We start from the raw sequence: 10,504 nt of genomic DNA, 5'->3' as shown, positions 1-10,504 counted from the left end.
GGGTCAGAGGTTAAGTAACCTATCTCACAGCTATTAAGAAGTGGATTTGCTGCTCAAATCCTATGACTATAATCCTGAGTGGTTGATTGGCCCTGAGTTACTCCAAGAACTTAGATTTGGGCTTTTGGGGGAGGAGGTTGCTAATCTTTTGGGTTTGTATACCCTCTACTACATTGGATGAAGTCACTGGTAATTCAAATATGCCAGCTTTTGAGCTTCCACGTGGCAAGGGGCTGACCTGAGGAGTTACCACAGAGCATGGAAGCCTTTCTACTTTGCCCATGGGTCTATTGTTTCTTCATGTTACTCTCGGCTGCTTACACAGCAAATCCCCAGTTAGTCCCACACGTTAATTTAATTATGGGGGTGCCTTATTTTTAGGGTCCTTTTTCCTCTAGAGACACCTCTGTGCTTGTCACTGGCAAAGGCCTTCTGGCCAGAGTGTGCAAAGCCACTCAGATCCTTGCTATAGAGCCTGTCCTTGATGCTACCGAGGGAGCATGCCAGCTTGGTGGCAATGCAGAATGTCAGAGGATGAATCAGACTCATGACCCATTCTTGTCAATGCCACTTTGAGATGGTGACTCCGGCAAGGCCCTAATTCATAAGGCTGGGTGAGGGAGCTACAGGGAGGAAGGGGTCACCATGTCACCCGGGGCAGAGGGTCGTATGGCAGAAGGATCTTGTTGGAAAGTCTTATGAGAGGAAATGATGTGGGATTTCAGCCTGTTCCTTGGTGTCCCTTTGACCCCTAGAAAACAAACAGCCCCTTCAGAATCAGCACAGAATTTTAATGACATCTTGGAGTAAGAAGGGATGTGGTCCTCCTAGATGTTCACACTGGAGAAATTCTTGTCAGTCCTTTGTGTTAGTGGCATTGTTCATAAAAAAAAAAAAAAAAAAAAAAACCCACAAAAAACATCGAAGTGGTTATCACAGGCTTAAGAATAATGCAACTTTGACTTCATATAGGCACCCTGCCACAGACTGAATGTTTGTGTTCTTTCAAAATTCATATGCCAAGCCCACAGTGTTGCTATTTTGGAGAAAAGTCTTTATGGAAGCACTAACCCTTAAGTGAGGTCAGAGTGGGGTCTAATAAGTCATAATCACTATTCCTCTCTGTACACATAGACATGTAAACAGGAGGTCACTGTGTGAAAGACACTGGCTACTGGCAAGCTCAGAGAAGCTCAGAACAGCACCAGACTTATTGACGTCTTTAAGATTCTCAAAGTCTGCAGCCTTTAGATTTGTGAGAAAAGCATTTCTGTTGTTTAAACGACCCCGTCTTTGGTAGTTGTTTCTGATGCTGGCGGTCAGTTGGGTGCCTCGTGCCTGTTACACAGTCTCTCTACCGAGTTAAACAGCTGGCCCCGTGGTATTATATCTCTTTCCAGTGCAACTGGAGCTGACCAATAGTGTTCCCATTTAAAATAAGAACACTGGAAAAGAAGTCTGCGGTGAAACTACAGATATAAAATTTTAGGGATGTGAAAGAGTCAAATATCCACTTAACGGGTGAAAACACGGTTGTGTAAAATCACATAACAAATACAGTGATAGCTTAAAATGTTATTCTTTGTATTTTTCAGAGAGTGACTTCTTAGATACAAGGTTGACCATCAGTGAAGAACCCATTTCTGATAGACACTGATAGCACCCCAGGGCATGTCATTGTTGGCAGCTTATGAATTGGTCTTCATAGCTTCTCTGGAAAAATTTGCCTAACTGTAGGGATTTGTATGCCTAACGCCAGAATGACTGACTTGTCCCTTTGTCCCATAATTATACACTTGCTCTCCACAGTACAACTAATTCCTGCATTATTTCAAAGTGATTTTTACTGCATAATGGCCCACAACACTTGCAATTATGATGTCTTCCACTCATAATTACCTGGTTTGTGTTAAATTTCTCTCTTGGTTCTCTCTTACCTTCATCTTCTCATCTTACTCCTTCAGAAACTAACATTGTTGTATAGAACAATTTTGGAAAAATGTGTCTTTCCTAAATATATGTAGTTTGAAACAAAGTGATGGAAAGATTGGACTTTGATACCCTAGACTATTTGCAGAGTGAGAGACTTTGGAATGGGATGTTTTTATCAACCACCGTCCTTGCCCCCCAACACACACCTTTCAAAACTCAGGGATCTATGCAGAAGAGGTGGAAGATTGGAAGAGTCACAGGTGGTGGATGATGCCAAGGAAACAGTGTGTTCCAGATAAAACAGGACTGATGGACATATGCATGCACAGAGACTGTGACAGCGTATACAAGACCTGTACAGGTTCAAACCAGACAAAATCTCAGCAAGGAGAATGGGAACTAGACACAAAGTCTCAGTGTGAACCAAGAAGCTATTTGTAATTGATACCTGTTGGGGAGGGGATAATCAATTTTCTCTAGTGGAGTGTAACTGGGTATCTCATCACATTCCAGGGCATATGCTGTGCCCAAGTGTTGTTGGCCAACAGAAAACACATTCTATGTTTTGTTTTTATTGTGTACTTATTTTTATTTGGTTTTGGCATTCAAGTCTTTTTGTTTATTTTGATTTTTATTTAAGGGAGGGAGAAAGAATGAGACAGAAAGAACATAAAGTGGGTAGGTAGGGAAGTGGGGGAGGATCTGGGAAGAGTTGGGGTGGGGAAAGAAGATGATCAAAATATAGTGTATAAATTTGTAAATAAACATTAAATTATTAAACGAAAACATAGTTTGAAGAAAAGGGATGTCTAAAGGACTAGTAATTAAAGCAGAGAGATTTTTTTTTACCTTCATCTATAGGATTTTACTTATCTGAAAAAATAGGCATGAAGCAAAAGTGGCAATATCTTAACCTGTTTAGTCTACTTCTTGGTGATGCACACCTGTCTCATTCACATATTGTGTTCTGTTTTAAAGAGCCTTGACACACACAAATGAAAAGTTGGATGAAGAGCAGCACGATGACTGTCTTCCTTCTGCTCAAGAGATAGGCTGTATGGGAAAGGGAAGAAATTAGTGGCCATGTTTTCTCCATCAAAGTACTTCTGTTTGGACACACTCATGTTAGGATGAATGCTTTCCATCCAGATCATAAATTAAGACTGATGCGATCAACTGTGTTTTCAGGGAGAGAGGGAAGATTGACAAGTTGTTGGTGATGGAAAGGGGAAACAATGTTCTTTGAACTTGGAGCAAAGAAGATACCTGGTAGTGCCTCATTCTTCTGCTCCACCAAGCTGGGGCTGCTTCAAGCATTTCTCAATGTGGTTAGCTCCACTCTCAAGCAAAGGTAGGTTTTTGGAGAGAGATTAGTGGATTGGCCGTCTTTATGTACACACACACACACACACACACACACACACACACACACACACACACACAAATAATAAGTATACAACATATGAGTTTTGAAGAAACTGTAACTTAAAAAGTGACTCGTCTATAAATGAGAACATTTTACAGATGCATTAGGTCCTTGTGCATTGTTCTTCACGGCACCTGTCAAGTGTGCTCCTTCTGATGGGTGTGGGTTCTCCAATTGGCTGCAGAGTCCCCTTTCAGGCATCTTCACTCAGGTGCTAACTGGCCCCTGATGGAATTTGGGCATGCTTCCCTCATGTAGAGTTAATCATGTGACAGGCAAGATAGCTAAGCTTTTGCAGTAGACTGTGCCCATCTTTTACAGAAATGCCAACAAAGCGTTGTAGAGGAAAATTCATTTTAGTTCCCCACTGTGCCTAATTATAAATAAATGGTTGGAACACTTAAACATGCCACAAATGAATGACTAGACTCTCAGCAGCACAAAATTCTCCCCTCTCTGACTTTAGATTAACTAACTGACATTCCTCATCTTTAATTTCCATAAATTAATCATTGTCCTTACCCAAGAAGGCTTATATTTGTTAATTCCCCCAAAGCTTAGGACTTATATGCACATTAGCTAATTATGCCCCATGGGAAATATCTGAGTGTCTCTTTTGCCTGACTGACAGTGGAGCCCCTTTTTAATGTGAGCTCTGTTCAACTATAGGTACTTAGAAAAGAAACAAATGAACACAGTAAAGACAGGCTTAAGAATAATTCAAAGTTTGCTCTTTCATGTGATGTTGGGGATAAACTCAGGGCCTTGCACATGCTAGGCAAGTACTCTATCACTGAGCTGTATCTACAACCCAAAAGCTTATCTTTAATAATTCATTCAATACAAACTGAGTACCATGTTCCAGGTATGGTGCTAACTTCTAGGAAGGAGGTGATAATACAAAGATAATCCTGTTTGCTTGAGATGTCAATTCTGGTAGGAAGACATCTTCAAACACATTTAGATGGTTAACTATTACTTAAAATTACATTTTCTCCTGAGAACTAAGAGGTTATATCTAAGAGTTAGGTTAGCATGAGATAGCTAGGGAGGTTCATGAGGACAGCCACAGGGATAAATAGGAAGCCATCTGCTTGAAGGGAGAGAAGGTGGAGACAGACAGACGAGGAGCACTGTGTTTGGCGAAACCCACAGCAAGGATGGGAGGGATAAAAAGGAGGCTTGGGGGGTAAATTGAGTCAGACTTTGCAAGGACCAGGGTTCTAAGTTGTTGTGTTGCTTCTCTCATTTTTCTTCTCCCATTTTTCTTTGTACGTATGATAGGTTTAGGAGAGATAAAAATACCTTTGAAATCCCATCATGTACTTCTGTGAACATGCTGCCAAATATTCTGTCTTTCTGCTGAGTGGGCTGGGCCACCAATGCCCTGTTGAGTTTCCTGTCCAGTTTGCCATAAACAATAAAAAATAATGCTAAAAACCAGTAAAATAAAGTAGTTGTGGTCTGGCCAAACTGCTTTTCCCTTTTAAGCAGTTTCTACCTCCTCTTGTCAAAAAATGCTTACTTAAATACAGCTGTATGTCACTTAACAATAGGGAATCGTTCTGAAAAATGCATCCTTAGGTGATGTTGCCGTCACTCAAATGCTGTAGAGCATAATTACAGAAACGTGATTATAAAGAAGTAGGTGGTATAACTTACTATGTATGTAGGCTATCTGGTATATACTGTCACATATGCTGCCCATAATTGACAAAACTGTTCAAAAGGACAAGAGTATAGATGTCTATATAGTTCCTGTCCTTTTGCTGGGACAGAACACACGACAGAAGCAACTTAAGGGAGTAAGGGTTTATTTTGGCTCATAGTTCAGAGGGACATGGTCTATTGTGGTAGGGTGTCCTCTTGGCAGGGACACGAGGTTAGATGCACTTCATCTGCAGAAAGAGACGAATATTAATCCTTAGCTTGTTCTCTCTTTTTATTCAGTGCAGAACCCCATGCCATAAATGTGGTCTCGTCTGCATAAAGAGATGAATATTAATCCTTAGCTTGTTCTCTCTTTTTATTCAGTGCAGAACCCCATGCCATAAATGTGGTCTCATCCACATCCAGGATGTGTCTTCTCTCCTCAATTAACCCTTTCTGGAAACTCCTTTGAAGAGGCATCCAAAGGTTTGTTTTTTAGTTGATTCTAAATTCAGTAGCATTGCAATGAAGATGTCTCAGTGGCTTTGAATTAAGGACATGCTCCAAGTTTTCACTATGAGCTGAAGTTGATAGAAATCATGTTGCCTGCTGGTGCTGGGATGTAGGTTATCTCAAAATGAGAGAATCTGGGGTGTTTGAGTTTTCTAAGTGTAGTTTGGAAACCTAATGCATGTTTTGATGAATATTGGAGTAGTTCTTCTTGGCACAAGCTCACCTAGCACCTCCCATCTTACTATTTTTTTTAAAGTAAAAAATGTTAATATTAAAATGGGCTAGCCCTTTCAATTAGTTTTAATGGTCTTCTGGTCTCCATGTCACTGGATCAGAACCTATGAATTTAGATGTGTAGCTGAGCTTTTTAAAAAGGTCTTAAGAATTATGTTTAGACTACATCAGATTCATACTAAAAAGAAGGAGTTTGGATTTTGATTGGTTTATCCTGAAAGTGTGTCTCTGAAGTTAACATGTTTAATAAAGCTTTGTGAGAAACAACATATAGCTTTTATAGGCAGAGTAAGCTAGTGTTAAAAATGGTTAAAAGCCATGAAATTGCTGTCACAGAGCAACCAAGTATTACTAATAGGATGCATGGCTGGTCAGACTAGCTTCAGAAACAGAGCAATGAACTTCAACCATCTCCAAATTCCTGCTTCTGATGCATTGATTTCAGTAATTTATGCATACTTTTGATCTTAGTTATTTCGGGGGATATTATAATGTGTCTAGAAATAGCAGTTCTTTGTGCATATCCTAAAAGTAGGAACACATTTAAAGATGTATCTTAAATACAGATCTCAAAAAATAGTGATTGAATTTATTTATAAGAATATTTGGTAAGATTCTGGCATTAAGTGTTAAAGTATAGCCAAGGGACTCTGGTCCATGGATGGCTTTGACCTTAGCTTCAGTCCAATTAACAGTAGTACTTGTCCCCATGTGGGATCATCAGAGGAATCCATGTGGTAAGAGCTGGTATGGAAGCCATTGTTGACAGTTTAGACAGCAAAGGTAAAGATAGCAGCTGTGTTAGACATCAGGAGCTTTGGGACCCTTGAACATGGGACATAGGAGGGTCTTTCGGAAAGAGGAAAGTTAGGATCAGAGATGAGTTTACCACAGAGCATTGTTTCTTGACTTCACTACTACTGAATACTGACTGGATAATCTTTCGCTGGAGGAGATTGTCCTCTTCATTGTAGAATGTTTAATGGCATCAGTGGCCATCACAAGTCATGATACCAAAGGTTAGTTCCTAGAGGACAAAACTGCTCCTGTTTAAGAACCACTGTTACCAAGAAACAAGAGAACAGAGTCACCAGTAAAGAATGGTGGACAGCTCTAATTTTATACAAAGGACTGGTCACATGTGGTTATCTCCTGCATCATCAGCCTAAACAGCTTCTCTGACTTTCATATACTATTGTGGGCTCCTAACATCTCTGTGGAGAAGTATCAAAGATGGCCTCACATCTCCCAAACATATCCTTTCTTCAGGACTCTTGGTCTCAGTGAATGTACTGAGTTAGGAAATTAGAGTTCATTTTGACTATTCCTTCTTCCTCATCTTCTATGTACAACCAGTCAGCAGGTTCTGTCTCACGGCCATAAGGAAGAATGAAACAATGTGATTTTCATAAAAATGGATAGGACTGGAGATTTTCATATTAAATGAAATAAGCCAGCCCCACAAATATGCATATTTCTTGCTTTCTCTTGTTTGTGGAATTTAGGTGGGGAGAACAAGACACAAAAGTCAGAGGAAGATAATTAGAGGTGTGGAAGAACAAAAAATGGAAAGGTCGAAAGGATTATAGTAGAGGAGATTATTATGATCAAAGTACACAATAGGCATATATGGAAAAGTATATGGAACATAATGGAACACATTATTTTGCATAATTGTTATATGTTAATAAAATATGTGCAGAAAAAAATCCACTTGATATCTCCTGAATTCAAATACTTTCCACCACTATTGCGACTGTGGTCAAGTTGGCATAATCTCTTTTGTGATCCTCCATTATTAAACCTGGAAAGACTAAATATTTAGCTTCTCGTTTCTTCTGCAGCTAAGGGTACCCAGTGCGACTTAGTTCAGACTAATGAGATTCTACCAGGACATCTTCAGAGGGGTTTTGAAAGATGCTATTATCTAATAGAAGTCACAGAGATGCTGAAATTGTCCCTTGCAATCATTCAACCGCCTCCAAGACAGAGTTCACGCTGAGAGCTGAAACAGTCAATCTGCAGCCCTGAGGAAAAGGCCACTGGAGTCCACAGAGTGCTAGTCTGGCATTTCTTAACCACTTGACTCACAGCCATGGCTGCTGCTGTCTATCATGCTTTTACGTAAGAAGCATGGTCCTTGTTAGTAGAAGCCACCTGCAGACCCTTCCACGTTGGCACTCTTTTACTGTCACTGGCTTTGTGATCCTTTTGGTGGTGGCGGTACTCCACATGTTAGTTGTTTTTCTGGAGTGCGTGGCTAAGTCCCAGATCCAGACTGAGCTTCTTATTTCTTTTGCGTCACCTTAATAATTTTTATCAACCTAGGCACAGTGGAGGAGCTGGACTATCTCAGGCCCTCCTCCAGAGGGCACAGCCTGACTTTTTAGGCTTGAGGCAAGAGAGCAGGGAAGGAGTCAACATCTGAATAGCAAACAGCTAACACACAACAAACACTTACTTTGTGTTAGGTGCTCCTACACTGGCAACCTCTAATCTGAGAGAGCTTCATAATGAGGTTGAGCACAGATTGACTAAAAACTTTTTACACATGTGTGCTTAGGCCTCAGCCTGGCTTTGTACCACTGTACTGTATTGCCCGAGACCCTGAGCCGATGGCCTGCAGTGGCCACTGCCTAGCCTTGCCAGTGAAGGAGAAACATTGTCAGAGACACACAGACAGGACAGATAGACAGCTGATTCTCCACAAGTCTGTGAGATAGTCTGTTCCTGTTTCAGGGGTAGAGGATATAGCATAGGTAGGAAGCGAGCTCTGTAGACACGTCCTAACTTTGGCTTCCTTCACTCTGTTGAGAATCACCCAGCGGATGTTCATATTTGGGGATAAAGGACCAGCAGGTCCTTGAGAACGCTCATACTCTGTGTGGCTCTACCTGGGACCTTTAAGTAGCAGTTCATTATCTTCCCACAGAAGGTTTAATGAATCAGCTTCCCACTATCATGCAATAAGTGGCTTTGTTATCTCGAATAGGTGTTTACAAAGACCCTCCATTCACTGATATTCCCATCTGTAAAAAGATAGTATTCTAGTATCTGGTTGCTATGATTGCATGAAATTTAAAAAAATTGATGCCTGGCAATTAATAAATATTCAGTGGTAATAATTTCTTATTAGAGAATTTGAATGTGTTGCCTTTTTAGAATCCAGCTAGATCTGTGCATATGCATTTAGTAAAAATGACAGCAGTCCAAATAGCAGATGGGGACAGTTCCCTGTGACTTCATAAATAAGGCTCATGCCGCTGTCAGTAATGACCTCCACCTGATGACTGGCTTGAAGCACAGCCGTTAGAGGCTGAAGCCATTGCCCTTTAGAGTCAAGGGCCAAATGGCTGAAATAATTTGTTTGTTCAGTGGCCTGTTGGTGTTACTTGTATCTGTCCTGCACCACATACCCTAACCATCCTGCTTTACTCTTCCAGGTGTCCATGAGCCATTCTACTTATTGACCATTCTGACATATTTCATGTGGAGCTGCTGAGTTCCAGAGCTGGTCACCTGAAGGCTGTGCACAAGGGAACAGATCTCTGAACCATCTGTGGTGACTCATAGCAGAGACTTTGCAAAGGGCAGTTATGACCCTGGGCTAGAGATTAGATGACAGGACACCTAGAGTCTTCCTGGTTTAATTTGTAAAGCTTTCCTCAGCATGCATGGAAGGAAATGTTCAGGGGGGAAATGATAGAAAGAAAATGCATGAAATTGAGTGCCGGGTTATCAACTGTTCCAGAGATAGCTGCCATCACCTCTGAGTTGCCTCCAGCCCTCTGAAATTATTTTTAGCTGTGGGTGCGAGGGATTCTTTCTTCCTCCCTTGCACATCAAATGCTGTGCTGGAGAGCAATCAAGCATGTGGTCAGAGCCAAGAATTGCATCGGCAGTGTTTCTGATTAAGACCTGGGACAAAATGCAGCCTCTTCTGAAGCAGGAAGCTGCAGGCCACTGGGAGGAGCCATCTGTGACTGGAAGACTGGAGGACATGACAGCTGAGGCTTGTTGTAGGGATGTCTACTCCTATTGAAAGAAGTGTGTGTATGTGTGTGTGTGTGTGTGTGTGTGTGTGTGTGTGTGTGTGTGTGTGTGTGGTGGTATTATGTTCCCCAAAATATTGTGCACCTTAATAAACTTATCTGAGGTCAGAGACAGAACAGGCACTAGATACAAAGGCTAGAAAATGGTGGCACTCACACCTTTAATCCTAGCATTCCAGAGGTAGAAATCCCTCCGGATCTCTGTGAGTTCAAGGCCACATTGGAAACAGCCAGGCATGGTGACACATGCCTTTAATCCCAAGAAGTGAGCCTTTAATTCCAGGGAGTGATGGCAAAAACAGAAATATAAGGCGTGAAGACCAGAAACTAGAAGCATTTGGCTGGTTAAGCTTTCAGGCTTCTAGCAGCAGTTCAGCTGAGATTCATTCTGGACTCAGAGGCTTCCAGTCTGAGGAAACAGGACCAGCTGAGGAACTGACGAGGTGAGGTAGCTGTGGCTTGTTCTGCTTCTCTGATCTTCCAGCATTCACCCCAATAACTGGCCTCAGGTTTGATTTTATTAATAAGAACTTTTAAGATTCATGCTACGTGTGTGTGTGTGTGTGTGTGTGTGTGTGTGTGTGTGTGTGTGTGTGTGTGTGTGTGTGTCCGAGGTGGGGGAGAGGAGTTCGCATTTAATATTCTACATTCTCCTAAGGAGACTGAAGGGAAGTTGAAATAGAGAAGGCAAGGAGAG

At 41.4% G+C, this 10,504-nt stretch overlaps 1 long non-coding RNA gene across 1 annotated transcript; it reads left to right on the top strand.

Annotated features, from left to right (window-relative positions):
• The first annotated feature begins 3,127 nt into the window (after positions 1 to 3,127).
• On the top strand, positions 3,128 to 9,825 carry LOC128112430 (uncharacterized). Its single transcript, XR_008218988.1, has 3 exons — positions 3,128 to 3,283; positions 5,393 to 5,494; positions 9,199 to 9,825. It is a non-coding gene; the product is annotated as an uncharacterized LOC128112430 (long non-coding RNA).
• Positions 9,826 to 10,504: the final 679 nt, after the last annotated feature.

Source organism: Peromyscus californicus, unplaced genomic scaffold (genome assembly GCF_007827085.1).
Source record: "Peromyscus californicus insignis strain IS unplaced genomic scaffold, ASM782708v3 Scaffold_17__1_contigs__length_78620276, whole genome shotgun sequence".
NCBI lineage: Eukaryota > Metazoa > Chordata > Mammalia > Rodentia > Cricetidae > Peromyscus > Peromyscus californicus.
This window is presented reverse-complemented; position numbering and strand designations above follow the sequence as displayed.